This window comes from Cyprinus carpio, chromosome B21, assembly GCF_018340385.1.
Source record: "Cyprinus carpio isolate SPL01 chromosome B21, ASM1834038v1, whole genome shotgun sequence".
Lineage (NCBI taxonomy): Eukaryota > Metazoa > Chordata > Actinopteri > Cypriniformes > Cyprinidae > Cyprinus > Cyprinus carpio.
In genome coordinates, this window is record NC_056617.1 from 2,886,082 (window position 1) to 2,910,864 (window position 24,783).

General features: G+C 36.1%; 1 protein-coding gene across 1 annotated transcript in view; it reads left to right on the plus strand.

The window, feature by feature from the left end:
* Positions 1 to 18,253: 18,253 nt before the first annotated feature.
* Positions 18,254 to 24,783, plus strand: part of LOC109046223 (synaptic vesicle glycoprotein 2C-like) — a 40,350-nt gene continuing 33,820 nt past the window's right edge. The window contains exon 1 of the mRNA XM_042748287.1: positions 18,254 to 18,487. The gene's annotated coding sequence lies outside the window, so the exon portion shown is untranslated. The remainder of the gene's footprint in view (positions 18,488 to 24,783) is intronic.

The following is a 24,783-nucleotide window of genomic DNA, read 5'->3' on the forward strand; positions in this document are numbered from 1 at the left end:
AAAAAAAGTAAAAGCTCCTTTTTAGGGGCAGGAAACACAAAACAAGGATCATTGTTGTTTGTGGGAAGGTCCAGGTACACGGTCCAAGGAAGATTACCGGTGGCTGGCTGGAGTTGTTTCCTGCGTGTTCGGTCTTTTCAGCGCGTGTTTAGAGTTATTAAATTTAGGTTAAACTCCAATATCGACTCCATTTTGATTAATTTAATCTGACGTCCAAGGTTAGTATAACCTCGAATTTAGGTTGAAAGGCAAATTGGTTGTTTGTCTGTCTCTAATTATTATTATTCTCATATTTGATTATTCTATTTATTCTTTAATATTAGTGTACTCGTTCATTCGGGTGGCTCATGTCGCTAACAAGGATACAACGTAATCTACTAGAGTCAATAATTACAGAGTAAAACAGAATAAAATCAAATGTACTGTAACATTTTATTATCAGTCAGGTAAATATGTATTCTGCCAATTACATACCCAATTCAAACATATCAAATCATATCAGTACCAAAACATCAAATTCTCAAGATGAATCTAAAAGTAAAATATGCATACCTGACCTTATGAAAATACATAGTATGAAGTGAAGAGACACTCAACACGCTTTCTGGCTACAGAATCGCCCTGATCCTTTTACTGCAGTCCTTTAAATACTGCAGACCAAGACAAACATCCCCCGAGATGAAGACAGAAACTAACAATTGGAATTTGCATTAACTCAGGGCCCAAACCTGAGTGGTTTACAATGCAAAGGGAACAGAAGGTAATTTACATGGAGGACTCTGGGAAAGGGCACTCCCATCACAGTAATCAAAATATCTCTTGACTCTTAGGATCTGTATTATCTTCTAATCTACTTTTGTAAGATTGAGACCATTGTACCAGTTGCACTGAGACATTTCAAATGATACTAGACATGAGTGTTAGTTCACTTGCATTGACATTTTCATGTAATCGTTTTGAGCAGATTGAGTAGAAAGGAGGCATGGGTGAAGGGATTTAAAATGAAACAAATGGGCAGAAGGGAAGGAGGTCTCCTGCACCTCCACTCTGTGGGGTGTCTTGAAGATGCCCGTGTATGTTTGTATTGTCTGTTTCTCAGGAGATCAAAATATCTCAGGTTCTTTCATCCTTACATTGTCATATATCCAAAACTCTGACAACAAATGCATAATGCTTGAAAATATAAAAGTATATTATAAAGTTTTTCTCTGAACTATTGCTTAATATGATATAATGCATAAAACATGGGGAAGTCGTGGCCTAATGGTTAGAGAGTTTGACTCCTAACCCTAAGGTTATGGGTTTGAGTCTCGGGCCGGCAATACCACGACTGAGGTGCCCTTGAGCAAGGCACTGAACCCCCAACTGCTCCCCGGGCGCCGCAGCATAAATGGCTGCCCACTGTTCCGGGTGTGTGTTCACGATGTGTGTGTTCACTGCTGTGTGTGTGCACTTTGGATGGGTTAAATGCAGAGCACAAATTCTGAGTATGGGTCACCATACGTTACGTCACGTCACATGATGATTTAACACAAAAGTGTGGGTGTTAATCATGTGTTTTTTTTAATGCATTTTAATTAAGGACTGTGCTTTAAAGCTACAGTTCATAGGAACAGGCAACTGATTATTAGTCGTTATGAATGCATTGGAATGTCTGTGTAATGCATTATATACACAGGCTTGTGGTTGCAGTGTCAGGGTAAGGTCTGTTCGGGCTAATGAACACATATGATGTGTGTTGTAGTCGACAGCGCTCTGATGACCCACACGCCGCGAGCAGCTGAAATCTGCGGCAGCTCCCATATGCCATTCCTGCAGGAAGCCAACACTGTAGTGCAAACCCAGCAGAAACCTGATCAAGAGATTCACATTTACCTCCAGTGTGTGTGTGTGTGTGTGTGTGTGTGTGTGTGTTCTGGGATGGTAGCCCATTACAGCCTGATGGAGGTACAGATATTATAGAGCCATGAGCCTCTTTCAGTAAAAGACCAGACACTAATGAAATTAAAAGACAAGGCGTGCGGTCACAGAGGCCAGAGCGCTTTTCAACATCGTTTTCCATTCAGTCTACTGTATATAAATTCTGCTGTTATTTATGGCCGCTCTAGGCAGGTCATGAGGTCCGGCATTTGGAGAAAAGCAGATATATAGATATATAGGCTACACACACACATCTTATTTATATTATATATTTATATATAAAATATATGATTTATATTTATGTCTTATTTGAATTGAAAATTTTGTTTTGAACATTAAAAATTTGAAAACTATATATTTCCAAATTATTTTTTAGATTTTTAAATTTTCAGTCTTTTTGTTGGATGGAAATGTACAAATGAATCTTTATTCTATATATTTTATGTATCATATCTATCCTTTATTTATTTATATATAGAGTGTGTTTTCTCTACAGTTTAAATGTTTGTGGTTGGTAAGATTTTTTTTATGTTTTTGTTCAAAGTCTCTTAATGCTCCCCAAGGCTGCATTTATTTGATCAAAAAAAAACAGTAAAATGTTAAATATTATTACAATTTAAAAAACTGTTCTCTATGTCAATATATGTTAAAATGTCATTTCTTGTTGTGATCAAAGCTAAATTTTTACTCCAGTCTTCAGTGTCACATTTCTGGCTATTATCAATGTTGGTAACAGTTGTGCTGCTCTGGAGATTTCTGAGTGAATCTGCAGCATTAGCGTGATCATCCGTGACGCGAGCGTGTGTGTGTGGCCCTGGGCTCCGTGTCAAACACCCCCGCTTCATCACAGATGCTCTTCTGACCCCATGCAGACACCGTCAGGAGCTCACCCTCAACTGTTGCTTCGAGCTCTGTGTCAAGTCTGCTGAATGAAATCATAGCATGTTTCTTTACTCATTTTGAGCTGCTGATTACAAAAATAGTGGCTGTTTCACACTTTCACACTTTCTCAGAAAAACAGCCATAAACACATAATCCTTAATCTGAGCCAGATTACAACTGTTTTGTTCAATTCTCAGCCCATTTACACATGCATGACTTTTCATTTTTAAAATATATATATATACACACACATTAAATGGAGCATTTGAACATGTTTTCCCACTACTTTGCAGATTATAAGTTAAATTAGATATTTTGAATACTAACATTTGACTGCTTTTCTTATTTTAAAAAGTCCATTAAAGCTGATACATATTTAAAATAAAATAAAAATCTTCATTTTTGTGTTGTGAAAGAAAATATAACTTTATTATTTTATTTTTTTAATTTAATTGATATTTTTTAACTTGGCATCAGCTGAATTTTATTACATATTTAAGTTTTCTGGTCTTGCAACTATAAAAACACATTAATCTGTATATATAATACATGTTTGGCTCAGTAAGATTTGTTAATGTTTTTGAAAGAAGTCACCAAGGCTGCATTTATTTGATCAAAAATACAGTAAAAACTATAAAAAGAAAAACAATTATTTACAGTATTCCTGTGATGCTTAGCTGAATTTCCAGCTTCATTACTCCAGTCTTCAGTGTCACATGATCCTTCAGAAGTCATTTATTGGCTTCTTCATTCTGTCTATTCATCTTTAAAACACAACACGAAACATGATTCCTCCTTCATATGTGTGTCTGTGGGGTTTTTCTGGTCCAGCAGGTGAAGATCTTGCTCTGATCATCAGTCGCACACTGAATTATCATCAGAATTAACATCTTCCATCCGTCCCTCTGGAATCAGAACGTTCCCTCATGCCTGGTTGCCATGGAGATCTTTTTGGGCTTCGGTACGGAGCTACTTGTTGACGCTCTCATGAAAACGGTAAACAGTTTTTGTTGTTAATTTTGTTCACTCAGATTGTTTCAAAAATTAATCGTCAGTGAAAAGTTGTTTTCATGAAGCATTTGAATCTGATATAAACCGAGGTGTGTGTGTGTGTGTGTGTGTGTGTGTGTCATCTGCTAATGGATGAGGAGAGTGTGAAAGAGGGAATAAAATCCTGATAGAAACAGGAGAATTTTAATGCTCAGACTCTGCTCTTTTATAATTCACTGGGTTTTAAAGGAAATTCTTAGTCACGCTTCATTCAAGTATTGATTTCTCAGATGTTTCTTCTAAAATTCCTTAAGAAGATTATAAAAATAAACACAAATGAGTCACTACACTCAATACAAAAATGGATTTTGAAACAATTGTCTACTATTATTTCAAACTTGTTTCACGGGTTATACAAAGAAACTGAACATAATATGACATTTTTGAAGTATAAAATGAAATAGTAATTTTTAAGAGTGCTTTCTTGTAGATATTCTCCAATAATCTTGGTTTCATTTACAAACTTGAAAAATGGTGTAGGGATTTATATTGAAACTTATTTAAGGTTATATGGGTAACTTTAAGTTTCTGCATTAAAACTGCATTAAAAAAATTGTTTTTCATTTACATTGTTTGTCTTGAATAGAACTGAAATAAAAATGAATAAAAAACTATATAGACATACTTTAAAAATTTAATAATAATGACAAAAACAAAGACCAACATTTCTAAAACTTTATCAAAGGAAAACAGAAAATATAAAATTAAAAACAAATTCAAAATATTAATAAAACTATAATAGTACAACACTGCTTTGAAACAATTTTCACTCAGAAATGAAAAGAAATGGCAAGTAACATTGAATTAAACATGAAATTTTGAAGTTAAAAGACTGACAGTTTTTTCTTGTTAATACTTCAATAATCTTTTATAACTTTGGAAAACATCATTTTTCAGCATTCAGTCTGAGGAGAACTTGTTGAGACTCATTTGTTGTGTTGTGTTAGATGGTTGCTGGTGTTGTTTAGTGTGCTTCTATGCAGTTGTTGTATGTTGTTTGCTAAATGGTTCCTTTCTGCTGTCACATCGATAATCTTTGTTATGAGCAATAATGATGCAAACACATTTTTTTCCAGCTTGTTTATTTTTGGCGTCCACTATTAGACTCTTAGCAACAGAAATAACAGATTGCATGTTGAAGAAACAGGCCTCATCTGCTCTAATATTTCCCTTGTCTGAGTCACGCTTTGCTCTTTTATGCCGTGCATTAAGAGAAGCGATCCTCACCTTCAGCAGCACTGTGTGGATGTGAGGAGATGAAGAGTTCACTTTCTCCTGTGGTCATCATGACTCCTCTTCAAATGCACATACTGGCCGTGGGAATTTTCTTTTGATGAAAGTATTTTTAGTGCGTTGTGGCATCACAATCGCCAGCGGCAGCACGTCGCTCAAACACACCGTGAACACAATGCACTGAAACATCTGCTTGCTTTTCTGTCACTTATTTCTCATTCCTTCTGTCTGTTTTTTCCCTCAGGCTCTCCATTTCTCTCAGTAGGACTGACCTGCACTGTAAAAAAGATTTTTTGAAGTTGTAAATAAAACAAAGATTATTGGAGTATTTCTTACAAGATGCACGTTGTTTGCACCAGGGCTGCCTGTTGTTAACTAAAACTAAAACCATAAAAATTTTTTTTACTTGGAATAAACATAATACAAGTTAACTGAAATAAAATATAAACAGAATTATTTGAATTTAGCTAGTTCCCAAGAACACAACATAACTAAATCTACAACTGAAATAAAAACATAAATATAAACTCAAATGAGTTACTACACTGAACAAAATTTTACTTTGAAACAGTTTTCCACTTTTATGTTAAACTTACTTCACAAATAATTGCAGAGAAACTGCAAAATAAGACTGAATTAAACATACTCCAATAATCTTTGATTTCCTTACAAGAAACATTATTTTAATGTACTAAAATAAAACTAAAACTGAAATAACATGAATAAAAACTATATAGGCATAAAAATATAAATATAATAATGTCTATATTAAAAAGATAGATAGCATGTTTTTCAGAATGCGTTCTGGTTACATTCAGGCTTGTCTATCCATCATTACGAGTGTTTTATGTGTCTGTAATCAGGTCATTATTCACACGAATGAGGGTTTTGATGGATAATATCATCTGTTGTGTTGCAGCCATATTGATCAGATTTTCTTGCTCATTCCAGCACAGATTCAGTGCCAAGTAGGTCACCAACACGCCTCCATGTTCCTAATAAATGAATAATATCTTTAGAGTATAAAAAACACTTGATATTAATGACTGTCTGAAGATGCCATTGTTTTTATCTGACAGTTCATCTTTTTTGTATCCTGTTCTGTGTTTTTGTAATTAAAGGAATTGTTTTTCTTTTAAAATATATAATGTCATCATCTCAAATCATCAAAACCTCTCTTTATTCCACATAAAAATAATTTTCTCAAGCTCAAAAATGACAAAAAAGCACCAAAATGTGTTTTACCTGATTGCATCAAAAAAAACAACAAAAAAAAACAATATATAATATATATAAGCATGACGTGAACTATATTAGTAAGCTATCAGATGTCTTTAGAAGACTTGGAATATAATGCAAACGTGATTTGCATTATATTTTTATTTGCATTATATTTATAATTCGATAATACGGTCATTTTATGATGCTTTAGGAGTTTATATGGAAGAGTGGTTGGGATATTCTTTATAGAATTAGATTTTGTGCTTGACAGAATAAAGTCATAGAGGTTTGGAATAACAATGAGGGTTAATGAGTACATGATGACAATTTTTATTTTTATTCTTTTAGTTAAAGGGGTCATCGGATGCCCATTTTCCACAAGTTGATATGATTCTTTAGGGTCACACCTTTTTTACTCTGTCAAAAACAGCTCTTTTCAGAGCAAGCTGTTTTGTAGCATGTTCCTTTAAATGTTAATGAGCTCTGCTGACTCCGCCCCTCTCTTCCTAGCAGCTATCTGAGGGACTGTTTAGTTTAGCCGCATTCATCGTGTAACTTGCTAACTAGCACATTATTAGGAAAGGCGATTTGCAATGACTCATTAAAAAAAATCACTTTCTGGAGGTGAAGCTGGATCACAAATGATTCACGTGAAGATAGATGCATTTATGTAGTTCGGGGGCGCATTCCCTTCAGAAACAAATATAATCCACTGCATCTTAACGTCTCAGATGTTGGGAGTAAATAACGACTGCTATCTTTATTATTACATCCAACAACAGAACATCTCAATCACTTAGGAGTCATTCTTGTCTACATCTGCTCCGGCGGACTGATGACAGTCATTCAGGGCGGAGCTAAGGTAAGATGCCAGTCCAGTCTGTGCTAAAATGCCACTGTCAATCAAACTATCGTGGGAGGGGCTTGTCTGTGTGACATCAAAAAGACAGGCATCTGAGATCAGCTCAATTTTTAGAAAGGGGAATTATTTAACGAGATAAAAAAAAAAAACACTGGGTGGATTTTTATCATATAGGGTGGTTGTGTACACACACTGCAAACACACATTTCAGTTCAAACAACTTGTAAAAGTGCACGTAGCATCCTTTTAATGACCCCTTTAATTTTTTTTCCTCTCTATTAAACAATTTTTGGTTGGATTCACTCATTGCATTCAACTAGGCATCAGTTTATCTGCCAAGTTTAATCTTAACACAAACTTTTTGGCAGCGTATGGCATTATTATCAGAGTTTTCTGACTCTCCAGAAGCATCTAAAAACGTCTGCAAACTCAGCCAATGAAAATACAAAAACAGTTGCAGACGCTGCCACCCACTCCGGTCTGGTCCGGTATGTCAGCGATTGTGTTCCAGCTCTGTAATTAGTCTTCTGTTTGACAGCAGACAGCCAGAAAACATGGCAGACAGACCCTTAGTCCACCAGAATTGTTTACTGTGCCTTTGTTTATAACTTTTTAATGTGGTGAGACAAATTTGGATGATAATTTCGGGCCTGACAGTCCTGGATTCCCTGGTAAACAATGAAGAACTAAATGTGGCCTTTGTTCATTTTACCAGATTAAACCCTTAAAGAAGTCAAAGACAATTACTAAATTAACATTTTTGGTGTGTACGGATTTTTGGGGTAATGCATTGATTTAGCTGGGATCAAACAAATCATTTGTTCGCCATTTTGAAATGCTTTGAATAATTGGGTCAAAAATTGGTAGAGATCATGGACAACATGTATTGAAGTTGCCTGAGAAATTTTAAGACAGTGCACCCTTGTGTTCAGAATATATAGGGTTTCATACAAAAACACAATCTTAAACATAATAAAAGTAATTTTTTTGTTTGCTAATGCGTTGAGCAAATTACCTTTTGTCTTGGCTATATGGTTCTTTTTAGAGATTAAATAATATTATAGGTTCTTCCGATTCATTCTTTGGTTCCTCTGAGGTTTTGGTTCTTCTACAGGCAGCTCATAAGCACTGTTTCTGTTTTCTGGCTGTATTGTGTTTGTTTCAGTGTTTAGTGAATCACAGCAAGCATGTTGTGACTGTTTAAAAGCATTTTTACTCTGCAAAAACATTATTAATGCGAGATGTGTGCGCACCGTGATATGTGCTAGCAGCTTTAAAACATTTGACTCCATTTGCATGTGCTGAATATAAATCACTCTGTCCTGCATAGTGCTGTTTCATAATGAATCCTGATTTAAAAACACTTCAGAAATGAAACGAGCTGTATTCATTCTACTGAACTTTAGTCCTTTTCTTTTGCTTAGTGTTTTAGTCATTTCCTTCTAAACAAACGAGTTAATCTTGAGTTAGCAGCCTTTCTTTCATGTCTGACTTGAGATGAACACTTTACACTTTTCATTATAGATACTTATGGAAGCTTGTTTCTGTCACTGAATAAAAAATAAAAAAGTAAATTGTGACTTTTTATCTCACAATTCTGACTCTTTTTTTTCTTCTTCTTGCAATTCAGACTTTTTTATTCGCAATTCTAAGATATTGTGAGATATAAACTCCCAATTACAAATTATAAAGTCCAATCCGGGGGAAAAAGACTGAATATTTTCTTTGTGACTTTACATTATGCAGTTCTGATTTTAAAACTTGCAGTTGCACATTTGTATCTCACAATTCTGAGAAAAAAGGAGGAAAAAATGTAAGAATTGTGAGATGTAAATATAGATAGTTTTCATGAACTAACAGTAAAAACACTCATGAATAATTTATTAATCTTAGTTATTGTTAATTTCAACATTTACTAATGCATCATTAAAGCAAAATGTGTCATTAATACAAAATCTTTTATTTATTGGTCCCGAGCTAAGTAATGCTAGGAAAGATGACTAAATAATGTAACAAATGTATTGCTCATTGTTGGTTATGGATTAACTGATGTTTACTAACGGGGCTACATGGACGTTTATTAAAATGTGTGTAAAACATGTTACTTGGAACACATTACGACATAAAAGATTTGAGAAAATGAGTCACACTTCCCAAAACTACGTTAAATGATGACACAGTTTTCACTTTTACCTGAAGTGAGCACATGGTCAATATCCACAATCAATAGAGCAGCGTGAACATTCATCAAAACTTCTCCTTTTGTGATCCGCGGAAAGCCACATTGGTTTGAAGCAAGTAAATAACGATCATTTTCAGATGAGCTGTTTCCTTTTACATGAATGCAATCTCTCTGTCCCATCATTAAAGCTCTCTGTAGAGATGATGGTTCTGCTTCTGAACATAAGAAGAGAAGTGATATTACCACAGTCTATCAGCTCAAAGATGATAGAAACTATGTGTCATCATCACTGAGAAACCCATCAGCGTTTGAAGCACACACACACACACACACACACACACACACACACACACACACACACACACACAGAGCTGTGTCAGCCCCTTCGGGGGGGTGGGTTTCCCTCCTCCACTCACGACTCACGCCGCAAACCTGTCATGTGACTCCAGACGGCCAATCAGACGCTGCAGAGCGGGGATTCCATATGTGTGGGAGTAAAAGCTTCAGCTTAATGACACATTAGAGCTTAACGCAGTAGCGCACTTCACCATTAACCTCCACATACGGTTATATGAGGAAATGGAGCTCAGAATCTAATTAAATCCTATTTAAACATCATGTGGGTAGCATATTGACATCATACACACACAAATATACACAATGAATGCTCATACACAGGGTTAGAACAAATCTTTAACCATTTTACTTGGGTAACCACAAATCAACCACAGAACACCTTAGCAACCCCATAGCGACGGATACTGTTACTTGGAACACCCTAACAACTGCTTAGCTACGCCCTGGCAACCACCCTCAGCACCGTGGAATTGTGGCAGCAACTTTTATACAGGCAAACACCTTTTTCTGCAGATAAGATACTAAATATTTCAGTATTTAATATGAAAAGAAATGATGTAGATAAAAATAAAGGATATTTTGTTATTCTGAATAATAAAAACTATATTTTTACATGTTATGTATCCAGAATTCTGATTTTAGTGTTTAACAGTGGTATTATTTATTTATTTATTTATTTATTTATTGCTATGTGGTTGCTAGGTGTTCTGAGTAGTTATTTTGTGGTTGCTAGGTGTTCTGAAGGGTTTTTATTGTTGGTATGTGGTTGCTATGTGATCTGAGTGGCTTTATTGTGTTGCTTTGTGGTTGCTAGGTGTTCTGAGTGGTTGCCAGGGCATTGCTATGTGGTTTGTAGGTGTTCTGAAGTGTGGTTTGTGTTGCTATGTGTTCTGAATGGTTTTAATGTGTTGTTATGTGGTTGCTAGGTGTTCTGAGTGGTTGTCAGGGTGTTGCTATGTGGTTGCTAGGTATTCTGAGGGGTTTTATTGTTGGTATGTGGTTGCTAAGGTGTTGTAGGTGTATGTAATGTGTTTCTATGTGGTTCTAAAGGTTGTTTTTTATTGTTGCTATGTGGTCGCTAGGGTGGTTAAAGTGTTTTTTTTGTGTTACTTTGTAGTCGTTTAGGTATTCAGAGTGGTTTTAGTGTGTTGCTATGTGGCTGCTAAGGTGTTATGAGTGTTTTTATGGTATTGCTAGGTGGTTGCTAGGGTGTTTTGGGCATTTGCTAGGTGTTTGCTATGATCTTATGGAAAATTGTGCGTCTGATCACTTAGTAAAGTAAAATATGATTTGAGGGGTTTTACAAACGCTGTGGAGAGTGTTACAGTCCTGATTTCTTCACACACACACACACACACACACACACACACACACACACACACACACACACACACACACACACACACACACACACACAGGCTTCTGCTCAGTGGAGAAAAAAGCCAATTAACATCAATGTCAGCAGTCATTTATTATCCGTGGAGGTAAGCTGAGATGACAGCGAGAGGAAGCTCCACCTCCTCTAACGCTCACTCTTTCTCTCCGTTTCTCTCTGTATTTCTCTTCTCCTCACCTGTGATGCAGCAGACATTTGTGTGCCGAATGCTGACGGCTTTTCCAGCTCATTGTTCCCCAGATCTCACGTTATATTGACAGAGCTGCACGTGATGTCTGCACACACACACCCGCACCTGTGCCAGGTGTTTGACGGCACGTCCCTGACCCGAGACGACGTCTACAGCCGTCTGACAGCACCAGATCTGTCAATGGGTCAAATAAACGACTCTACATATAAGTAACGTGATTTTGGTTCCTCAGTTGTAATGACAATTAGGCTACTTTTTTATTTACAGACTGTCAATATATTGTTATTTTTAATAGTTATAAATAGTTCTGGATTACTTAATAAGGATATGCTATATACACAACCATTAGAAGTTTGGAATAAGTTAGATTTTTTTAATTTTCTGAAAGTTATCTCTTCTGCTCATCAAGGCTGCAATTATTTGATGAAAGTTACTGTAAATTTTTTTAAATATTATTACAATTTAAAAAACTGTTTTCTATGTGAATATCTGTTAAAATGTAATTTATTTCTGTGATGCGCAGCTGAATTTTCAGCATCATTACTCCAGTCTTCAGTGTCACATGATCTTCAAAATATGATGATTTGCTGCTCAATAAACATTTCTGATTATTATCAATGTTGAAAACAGTTTTTAGGAAACCATGATGGGCCAATAAGATTTAAAAAAGAAGATGAAATTAATACTTTCATTAAGCAAGTATGCATTAAATTGATTAGAAGTGACAATAAAGACATTTATAATATTTAAAAGATTTCTATTTCAATTAAATGCTGTTCTTTTGAACTTTCTATTCACCAAAAAAATTATCAGTTTCCGCAAAAATATTGGTCAGCACAACAGTTTTCAACATTGATAATAATCAGAAACGTTTCTTCAGCAGCAAAGCAGCATATGAGAATGATTTCTGAAGAAAATGTGACACTAAAGACTGGAGCAATGATGCTGAAAATTCAGCTTTGTATCACAGGAGAAAATTACACTTTACAATATATTCACATAGAAACCAGCTATTTTAAATTCTTACATTATTTGAAAATGTTATTGTATTTTTGATCAAATAAATGCAGCCTTGATGAGACTTCTTTTAACAAGACTAAAAAAAAATCTTTATTATTAGGCCTATATATAACATTTGACTGGTAGCATACTGTAAGACTGACAAAATGGAAACATTGAAATGACATACTGTTAATTTTCCTTCACCATAAAGCATGTCAGCGTGACATCTGACCGAACTATGATCACTTCATTTACCACAGTAAAAAAATCACACGCGACAGAAACACGTAACAGTAGGCATCACAGCGATGACTGACACATCGGGACAACACCCACCCACTCCTGGTGTTGTCACACCTGTCATGTGACCGCCGGGTCGCTACAGCACTAGGCAGGCCATATTTGTGGAGATGTTCACGTGAGCCTTTGCACGGCTGGACTATGAAAAGGCCGCTCGCTGTCTATTGAGGCTCAGATAAGAGCTGTAAGCATGAAAACAGATACTATTCATGAGCAACACAACCCAGAGACAGAAATGGAGATAAATATAGTCTATAGTCCAGAATAAAAAGGAGAAAGAGGTATTGAAGAGATTGTTTTCTTCCTACAGTCCAAAGTGAAGTGAATGAGTTCAAGCAAGCAGCACTTGAAAATAACATCCGTCGATGGACGTCATTCATTAGGGCTTTCAGGCTTTTCCAGCATACACACTAATGTCACATTCACGCTGCATTTCTGTTTCTGAAAGCATCTGTGTGTCTCACGAATCTCTTTCGCACACACACACACACACACACACACACACACACACACACACACACAGTGCTCACTGTTGGAAGCTCAGATGATGAAAGAGACACAAATCCGTCCTTTTAATAATTCACAGAGGGCAGTTCGGCATTATGTCGGCTTTCTCGGCCTTGAATGAAACGATTCCTCTGAGTGTTTCCCTGCCAGATGAAATCCTCAGGCAAAGACAGGGAATTCCCGCACATATCCATCATGATTATCATTAAGCACCAAGATATACACTAGCATTCAAAACTACGGGGTTTGTAAGATTTTTAAAATGCTTTTAAAGTCTCACCAAAGCTGCATTTATTTGATTAGAAATACAGTAAAATCAGTAAAATTGTGAAATATTATTGCAATTTAAAATAACTGTTTTCTATGTAAATGTATTTTATAATATAATTTATTTCTGAGATCAAAGCTGAATTTTCAGCATGGTTACTCCAATCTTCAGTGTCACATGATCTTCAGAAATCATTATAATGTGCTGATTTGCTGCTCAAGAAACATTTCTGATTATTATTATGTTGAAAACAGTTGTGCTGCTTCATATTTTTGTGGAAGACGTGATGCATTTTATTTTTCAGGATTCTTTGATGAATAGAAAGTTCATAAGAAAAGCATTTATTTGAAATAAAAGAGCAAATCTTGAATAATAAATAAAATAAATGTCTTTAATATCACTTACTGACCCCAGAAATGAACTGGAATTTATAAAGGGATGAGATGCATTTTTTGTGCAAATGGCTGTTTTATAAATGATAGGAAATTGTCAGTATCGTTTAAACGCACAGTTTTATTAATGAGGTCCTTGGTTTCCAAACAGGTTTCAAAAGAAATGCCCCTCCCACTTCCCATTTAGCTCCGCCCCTGTCTGCCATTGATTTAACTAGATTCAATTCACACATCTCATTTCTCCTTTGACCTTTGACCCGTGCTGCACTGATTACAGCTTTGGCACACTAAACCCCAGCTCTGTGTTTCACAGGTAACATTGGGGACAGACACTCACAGTAAGAACAGCACTTAAGGAGGATTGGAAATGCTACCGCTGACTGAGAGGGTAAAATCAGCCACTCTCTGTCAGACTGAGAGATAGAGGAGATGGCAAGGTTAATTACAGACAGCCAGAGAAAAATAGAGCATGTATGGAGGCTCATCATAAGAAGTCCTTTCTCCAGGTCCAGCCAACGTCAGTGTTTCATATTACTTCTATATTTACAAGAAAGCAATAAGTCACCAAGAACACAATTACAGTGGTTTTTACCTTTAAGGAGGCTTTAGGTTCTCTGCCTACCAACAGCAAGCTTTTAGTAAGTTCACCCAAAAAATGAAAATTAGCTGAAAATGTATTCACTCTCAGGCCATCTAAGATGTAGATGAGTATGTTTCTTCATCAGATTTGGGTAAATGTAGCTTTCCATCACTTGCTCAGCAATGGATGCTCTGCAGTGATTGGGTGCCGTCAGAATGAGAGCCCAAACAGCTGATAAAAACATCACAATAATCCACAAGTAATCCACACCACTCCAGTCCATCAGTTAATGTCTTGAGAAGCCAAAAGCTGCGTGTTTGTAAGAAACAAATCCATCATCAAGAGGCTTTTAACTAAAATATGAATCCATAAACCATAACTACACTTCCTTCAGTGAAAAAGTCCATCTCCTGTTGACTCTCACGTTAAAATCCTCCCACATATTTACACTGTTTTGGCTTGTAAATAGTGCTTAATCTGTGCAGATTTCTCTCCTGATTCAGATGTGATGACATTTTCACTGGAGGAAGCATTATTATGGATATATTTTAGTTAAAAGCATCTTAATGATTGGTTTGTTTCTTATTAACAAGCAGCTTTTGGCTTCTCAAGACATTAACTGATGGACTGGAGTGGTGTGGATTACTTGTGGATTATTGTGATGTTTTTATCAGATGTTTGGCCTCTCATCCAAATCTGATGAAGAAACAAACTCATCTACATCTTGGATGACCTGAGAGTGAGTAAGTTTTCATCAAATTGCCATTTTTGGGTGAACTATTCCTTTAAGTGAGGAGTTATCAAAGAAGGTAAGTAATGTTCTGAAGTTCAAAGCAGGTCTTTGTGTCTGAGAACTGCTTTTGACTGTGCCGTAATGAGCAGCTTCATTTCTGAAAGTTTGCATGCAGAAAGTGAATGTTTTGGCAGACAGTGGAGAATTTAAACAGGCACCAATTACACCCTTCCCATCCACCCACAGAGGTCTTCAGCATCACCCCGCAGGTGTGTGTTTTATCAGCAAGCAGGAACAGTTTCTCTCTCTTTCTCTCTCTCTCTCTCTCTCACACACACACACACACATACACACACATTACTAACAGCTCCCTGTTTTCCAGGTTATTTGCATGAAATTAGACGCCCACTGATGCACGTAATTGCATATCAATTAAAACCAATATTACATGTCCAGATAATAATGTAGAGAGATTTCAGAACATTGTGTTGCTATTTACAAAACTTTGTACTTTTTTCAGTGCTGGAAAATGTACCATAATACATGCATATCTATCTGCCTATGTGTGTGTGTGTGTGTGTGTGTGTGTGTGTGTGTGTGTGTGTGTGTGTGTGTGTGAATTTAATTGATGTTAATGGATGTTCAGTGGTAATTTGAAACTTTTAGATGTTTTTGTTAGTTTTCCTTTGGTCAAATGATGTTTATAGATGATCTGATCATCACTTCCTCACACAAGGGACCGCCTGATTTCTGTCCCACAACCCTTTGCTCCATGCTCTGATCAATATGTCATCTCCATGGCAACGCCCTCTCACACGCACAGGAAACGTTTTAATGGTATTAGAGGCGGAGTTATTCAAATCAAAGAGAGCATGCTAATTATTATAGGGTCAGTGAAACCACAGCTGTCTGGAAATATGTATGCATGTAAGCACATTATTACAAGTTTAAAAAGTTTTTATTGAATTATATTGAATATCCAATGCGCTTATACTGAATCACATAATGTCCATGTGCAGTAATGAATTACCTTATGTGTAGTGATAGAACAATGTATTAATACTAATGTGTGTATATACAGTATACATTTCTGAAATATATATATATATATATATATATATATATATATATATATATTACTTAAAAAATATTAGTTAACTATTTACAAAAAATATATATATTTAAAGTAATAATTAAGGAATTATTTATTTGCAAATAATTTCTGCAATTTATATTGCTGAAATTATAATATTATAATTCCTGAAACAGTCAAATAAATAATATTTGTGTGTACATTTTTTAATATATAAAAATGTTTATAAAATGTAAATATTTATAAATATATATATATATATATATATATATATATATATATATATATATATATATATATATATTACAATTTTATAGTAATCATTCAGAAATGAATGATTCACAGATAATTGGAACAATTTATATTTATAGTTCCTGAAATGATCAATTAAATTAATTCATTTAATAAAATTTAAATACATTAATTTTATTTAGTATTAATATGTTTATAAATTTTTATAAATAAAAAGAAAATATATATACTATATTACTATATACTATTATAGTATTTCATTAAATCAGCCACTGAAAAAACTAAGCTATTAATCTGTATAAGTATGTGTATATGCAGTATAATGTTACCAAAGCTTTGGGAATGTAAAGCTTTTTTTTTCCTGTGCCAGTAAAGTTTCTTGAATGGTAAGAGAGAAGGAAACTTTATTAGTGCCCATTTCAGCTGAAAAACTCTAAACAGCTGGTGTTGGATGTGAATGTGAGTGCATTAGCATATTTATTGTGGCCATTAGAATGAGCAGGGAACCCTGCACTCTTCCTTCCTGCATCTTCATCCCTCTTTTGATTCTCAAGATTTCCAAGAGGAGGAGAGGATCATTCAGAGAGTTCGGGGTGGTTCTTTCCGTGCCGGTGGAGAGGCCGGATAGGATGTGAGATGGATTTCTCTCCCAACAGCTCTCCAGGGAACCGTTTTAGCTCTAAACAAAACAGAAAACCCTCCTCGAGGCAGGGACTCATTTCACACATGCTCCTCGTCTTCATTTTATGTCTTTGTGATGTTAATGGACATTGACTTGAAAACCCATCTGAGCTCCTGTTAGAGCCAGTGCTGTGAACTCCAGCTGAAACTCAGAGCTTCTGATCCCAGCTGACGTCACGGGTCAGAGAGGAAGCGATCATGAACGTTTGCTTCCATATTCTCCTGTCCGTAGTGGTTAGGGTTCGGTGTGGTTACAGTCTTTCTGCTTCTGTAAGATCAGTTCTGTGTAGTTCTGACAGAGTCTGTTTATATGACTCTCATCTGTTATATGGATCTGGTTCTGAGTAGATCTGTTTCATATGGATCCGGTTATGCAGGGTTTAATCTGTGTGCTTCCGAGTAGGTCTATTTTGTGTAAATATGATCTATGTAGTACTGTGAGGTCTTTTTTATGCATCTATGTGGTTCTGTGGGATGATCTGTGTAGATCTATTCTGTGCAAATCTGATCTGTATAGGGTCTGTTTTATATGGACCTGTGCTAAGTGGTTCTGTGTGATGTTCTGTGGTTCTTAGTAGAACTATTTAGTGTAAATCTGATCTATGTAGTTCTGTGGGGTCTGTTTTAATGCATCTGTGACTGTGCGGTTCTGAGCAGATCTGTTCCAATCTGATCTAGGTGGTTCTGTCCAGTTCTCTGTTTCATATGGATCTGATCTGTGGGGTTTGTTCTGCATGTGTTTCTTTTTTCAGCACCATGGAGAGTTCCATTCCGAGCGTCCTCTTTTTTCAGCACCATGGAGAGTTCCATTCCGAGCGTCCCGCGTTTGACTGTTTCTTTTTTCAGCACCATGGAGAGTTCCATTCCGAGCGTTCCGTGTTTCGCTTAGCGGGAGTTCAATCACGACGAGTCGCGTGCAGAACACCCAGTTCTTTTTTTTCTGACTGTACCGCTGATGCGTGAGTGTCGGGGGAAGCGCAGAAAGTTAAAAACACTGAAACACGAGTCACTCCAACAAAAGCAGGAAAAAGCCCCAGAGCCTCCAGAGAATCGTGACTCGCGGAGAAAGAGCAATGCGTCACGGGTGGGTGGGGGTGTTCGTATCCACGCATTCAGTCATAGTCTCTACGATCCTAAACGCGCTCATTCTTCCCCCCCGCCCCGTGTCGCGTCACATTCAGCGGGGCTGCCCGCGATACAACTATTGATTTCATCTCTCTCTCCCTTCCTCCTTCTCTCCCTCTCTCCATCACTTCTTCTCAGCTTTTCTTAAAGTGCTGCAGAGAGACGCGGCGGCTGCTGCTGCTGCATTGTGAGGAGAGAAAGAAAAACGCTAAAGGAAGATCCGCGTTAACGCGTTCAGAAATCTGGACTCGTGTACAGTCGGTGAGTGATTGAGTTTTTCTGTAGCTTTACGCACGAGTCTAAAGCGTTAAATCAACTTTAGCTGCATACAGGGAACGTTCACACGGACGCGTTTTTTAAAAAGTTAGTATTTTTAACATACTGTAAGACGTCATGTTACTAATGCAACGCAAATCCTACGCTTGTGTACATAAAATAATAATTAAAAACAGCAGAACGCATCCCGTGTGAACGCTTCTTATTAAAAGCGGTGTCGAACCTGATTTATATTTATGGCGCTTTGCTTGTGATTTATTTTTTTCCCTTGAAGATCGTGACGTGAAAGTATGCAAAGCATACAAAACGCATCAAACAGTTACTGTAATCTCTCTTGTACTGTATGTCAATTAAGTCAGATTTAAAAATTAGTTTTGATCAAAGGGAATTAAGTTAGGGGTAGCCTACTAATTAACATGCAAACACATAAATTTGTGTTTATAAGGTTTTTGCAAATTAAATAAAGCTGTGTTAGGGTGGAATTTGAGTTTTTAATCAGGAAATTACCATTGCAAAATGTATATGCACCAGAAAAGTTAAAAGTCTTATTTGTGAGGCATTATAATTTATTTTGTACTTGAGAGGCATACATTTGAAATATTTGTTCAAGAGCAAAGATTCAAGATTTTAAAGCTTGAATGCTGTATTTTATTTATTTTTTTCTGTGTAAAGGAGAAAAGCTTTTCCCCATATAACAACAATTGGTATCCGAATATCTCAAGCTCCATAAAGCACCAAAAGGCCATATAATTAGTTCAAAAAGTTCATTTTCTAAGCCTTTTGAGAGCTTTGTGTGAGGAACAGACCACAAGTGACGTCAGTGACTTCGAACAACATCATTGGCTCTTGAGACCAAACGTCACTGACAACAATATGAGAAGTTTACTAGTAAATAGTGACTTAGATTTGGTTCTGTTCCCCATGCAAAACATTATAAGACTTGAGAAGACATCAAATATAGTTGAATGGATCACTTTTATAACAAGTTCACCGCTTGATTGGAGCTTGACAGATGCAAGCAGCCGTTTTGCATGCTTAAAAATGATTCTTTTGTGTTAAGAGAGAGCTTGAACTATTCCATTATGCAGTAAGCAATAAAAAACCCATAAAGATCAAGCATTATTCTGGAGACTGGAGAAGACGAGTGTGTGTGTGTGTGTGTGTGTGTGTGTGTGTGTGTGTGTGTGTGTGTGTGTGTGTGTGTGTGTGTGTGTGTGTGTGTGTGTGTGTGTGTGTGTGTGTGTGTGTTTGTGTGTTAAGTTGCTCAAGGGCTCTCGGTGGTGTCCTGGATTGTGTAAAGAGAAAGCGAGAGAGTCATTTAGGAACTTGATCCCTGACAGAGCAAAATTTGTGTGACTGTCACAAGCAGACAGAAATCCACCTGAAAATGTGTCATGGAGGCATGTGTGTGTGTGACAGAAAGATAAAATGGAGAGGGAGGGGATTGATTCCTATGCACAATGTCAAGACAGGCGAAATCTCATTACGGGGTGCAGTTTGCGTCTGAGCCGGACTGTGATTGATGCCTTTTCCTGGTTGTGCTGGCGATTCGCGTGCAGCCCAATGACTTTTCGCCAAGTGGTAGTAAAAGGGTGAAGCCTGCGGTGCATGAAACAACCTGCCTGAGAGAAAGAGAGATGCGCTGAATACACAACTATAGCGCTGTCCTGTAACTGGAAATGTATCTTTGCTATAGTAAAGTGTTGTACTGATAATGCATGATTATTATTATGTTGTTGTTGTTTTTTTTTTTTTACACATGATGGTACCAAGGTATTCTTTTGAATAACTATTTACTGTAAATACAATAAAACATACACAGTATATGGCAGTCATTCAGTACCACGGTATTCCTCAGAATTCCCTATATAACCATCTGATGATGCCTTAACTGCACCTTTTGCAGGGGGTTTTAGTAGAAATCGTACAGTGATGACCGGTTTTAACCTGCACATCTGCATTAGCCTGCGTGTTTGCTTGAACTGCTCCTTTGACATTTACCATTTTTATGAGGAGACTCAGAATGATTTACTTTTATTCTGGTGAACAACATATATATTTTAAGCCAAATACATCCTATCCAGGTGTTCTTTAGGAAGTATTATATTACATTTAATTACATTTATAGACTTTTAATTTTACCCCTTATATATATATATATAGTTTATGAAATTAAAAAGCTATAAATATAAAAGTCTAATAAAAAAGAAAATGAAGTTTATTTAGATATATGTATATTAAATATAATAAGATATAATAATAGATAATTAAGAAATTAAATTAATAAAATTAAATATTTATATATTATGTATAATAGTAAATTAAAATATATAGAAGCTTTACTTAAATCAGTTGCTCTGTCAGTATTTAATCAATTGTCCTTTCAATCTAGATTGCGTTTTCAGGTTATGGACTTGCTTTCAGATGCATCAGATATTTGTTTTACAAACACTCTCATATATGAGTGTGTCAGCTGATCAGTGGAGTGGATCAGACAAAGTGTCCCACAGCACACAGAGCTGTGACCTTTGACCTTTAGTCTGAGCCACTGACAGTAAAGCACAGACATTAACTTTACACACAACACACTATGTGTGTTACATTTAGGTAGTTGCAAATGACTTATTATAACATGCAAATGTTTCCATTAGCAAGATTTTCGATTAAAATGTAGCCATTTCACCATTTTAATCTGCATTTCATTTTCAGTTAAATAGTGTCTTGTGTGGTGTCAGATGAGTTTATAAATGTAACAATATAAAATGCAGTCACACTTAATTTGAAATTCTACAAACTGCATTTATAGTGGTAAAATAAATGGAAAAAATGTGCAGTAAAATGTCAGGTTTATTTTATTTAGGATAAAAATAGTATTTAATGTGACTCAATCCACTTCGTTAGGTTATTTAGTAATTGATAAAATCCTCTTGAATAAATTGCACAGTATGCAGTCTGTATATTGTGCTCGAGTTGCTGTATGATTATTGATGTTTCATGATCAGTGTTTTGCATTCAGAAACTTTAAAATACCAAAATGAAAGATAAAATTAAACTTTAAACTTGAACAAAATTCTATGATTAAGAATGTTCTGTTCTATTTGGAACCTTATTTAATCTTATTTCTCTTTATGCACTTTATATATCCTGGTTTTATTCAGGATGAAAATATGATTTATTATTATGACTCAATCCGCAGAACTACTTTAGGTTATATTAACTTTTTTTTTTCATTCTATAATGTAACAACTATAACTTTTTAAGTGTTTACAGAATGCAGTTTCTTATTTTTTCTGTAATAAGTATCAAATAATTTATTTTTATCCTTTTAATATATCCCGGTTTTATTCAGAATATAAATAACATGACTCAGACCACCTAACTATTTACATTATATCAACATATATTTTTAGTAGTTTAAGCCTTTAATATCTTCTGTACTGTAATGTAACAGCACCTTTTAACTCCTTACATCATGCAGTTTCACCAAAATCAATTCTTTTTTTTTCTTTTTTTTTTTTGCCTGTAGGTATGCTTTTTACTGTATAGGTTATAGATCAAACTGTAGGAATCTGTCTACATTAGACACTCACAAACACACACACACACACACACACACACACACACACACACACACACACACAACACACACACACACACACACACCACACACACACACACACACACACACACACACACACACACTCCATTGCCTTCATCCAATCTGTGCAGGCGTCCAGTAAGAGAGCCTTACAGCTGCTGGAGAGTCCCAGTGACCAGTGAAGCCTTCAGCTATTCATCATTACATTACTGCAGTGTGTGTGTGTGTGTGTGTGTGTGTGTGTGTGTGTGTGTGTGTGTGTGTGTGTGTGTGTGTGTGTGTGTGGTCTTCAGTTGTGTTAGAAGTTAGCTGTTTTTTTATCAAACCACTGAGTCTGATCTGTTTTGCGCAAGGTGAATCAGGGACAGTGGAAAGCTACGCGACCTTCCTCGCTCAACTTTATAATTACTCACTCCAACACGTCGTCGAACACTAGTCATTTAGAGTTGAAGGTGTGTGTGTGTTGTATTTAGTGCAATTCCCCATTTGTGGAGGGTCAAATCACTCTGCAGCGTCCCGTTCCTCCCCCTCCCGCGCTCAAGTCGGGGTTAATGCAGGAAAACGGGTGTCGCATTGATTACATCAGCCCTTCAATGATGTCATAGTTACGTCAGGGACTGCCTTTATTTGGTCTAAGAGGAAATGATGTCATGCTTTGCTGGTTTTTAGGTCTGGCTGTTGCCGCAGCGTTCCGGACGTGCCATTTTGAGTCTTTTTTAATAGTTTTTATCAAAATGCTGCTTTCGTTTGACCAGATTGATCTGTTATTGCGTATTACGGGACAAATCTGTCACGTCACGTCTTCTTACAGTATTTAATGTTAAGTTAGTGCACACTGAATAGTGTGTGAGAGGGGAAGTGCGCGTGTGTTCCCCTCTGTGATTAATGAGGGCTTCTCCAACAGCATCAGCGGCCCGTGAAACACAACTCTTATAGAAGCATTCGTTTTGTTTCGGCTGAATCTGGACAGGTGAAGGTTTCGCTGATTTTTCAGGAAAGAGGCCGAATGAACGACTCCACTAGAACAGTGAATCATTTCCGAGAATTGGATCTTTTGATTCATTTGTTGTTTTGTGTCTTCATGTGCTCCCAAACCTTGTGATTTGACATTTTAAATATGTTTTGATAAATGACTGTGCTCAATATTACACTCAGGATTATGCTGATGCATTTAGAGTCTGTGAACCGGTTCATTTTAAAAGGATCATCTCAAAACAACTATAACAAAAGAACTGTTGATGAATCAGGTCTCTCCACACTTTTTAATACTTTGATTGGAATCAGAATGAGATGCATTGCCAGGTACGCTTGCACGAACAAGGAATTTATCTTGGTGACAGAAGAATTCATGAATAAAATAATACGTTTTTAAAATAATAAATAAATAAATGTACTTATATTACACATAAATAAATATGTAATAAATGAATTAATAAAAAATTATGTACATTTTTTTTTTTTTTTTTTTTTATTGGAGTCTTCAGTCTGCAGTTATTCTCAGGCATGTCTCAGATATTTGGGTTACAAATGCCAGAGTTAATGAATATTAATCATATTCTAATGATAATCAGCATATTTGCCAGACTGAAATTCATCCACGGTTATCAAATGTCAGCTAAAATCAAGATGCACAAAACATTCTGCAATATAAAAGCTGTTCAGTCATTCTTGGGTTCAGCTTGTTCTTGTCAGGAACTGTTTTTGGCTCTATATTGTTCTTGAGTTGCTGTATGATTATTAATGTTTCTGGATTTAATGTATTTTGGTTTCATGGACTAAAACAACACAACTAAAAGAAATAAAACGTTCTTTCTGGAACTTCAAAAGCTTCTTCAATGATTTAGACTGTTCTGGTTCTATGGAACCTTTACTGTAATCTTAATTCTCTTATGAATAGAATAGAATAGAATATAGAATAGAATAGAATAGAATAGAATAGAATAGGATTGGATTGGGATTTTGTGTTTTTGTGATGCACATATGCATATTGTTTTGTTTGGAAGGACAGGACAGATGAGACTGTACTATAGTATTGATGTACTTTACTGTGGGTTTGAATTGAATTGCTGTGGGTGTCTTCATCTCAGATGGAATATTCTCTGTCATATTCTCTGGTTTTCTCATTCTCAGGGATATCTGGTATCTGTGAGACTGGATGATCATTTTCAAAGAGATTTGCTGAGTTTACTTGGTTCAGAGAAAGCGTGTGTGTGTTTGTTTATTTTTCAGATGTGAGGAGATAAAATGAGATGAGAGTGTATTTGTGCCGGAGAGAGGAATGGTGCTGCAATGCAGCAGGGCTCTTCTGTGTTTGAGATCCTGAGAAGATCCTCCAGACATACACGTGTGTGAAGTGTCAGTCTGCGTATGCTGGTCTCTTCTTCTCTTCATTTTTCTTTGACTCTGTCCTGTTCATGTCCACATCTCTTCCTGTGGAGGTGAACAGTGTGAATGCAGTTAAACTGGGCTCTCTGTCCTCTGCCTGTTGTGCCCGTCTGATTTATGGCCCTCCTGTGTTTCTTCAGGGCACATGAACAGGAACACCTGAGATCTGCAATGCTTCCACTTTTCCAATTACAGCTATTGAGTTAAAACCAAAAATACCCTGCTAATTCAGATCTGAAGTAGACTGACATTTGATACTAATTCAAAGTTGTTTTTTTATTATTTGAATGGTGTGTGT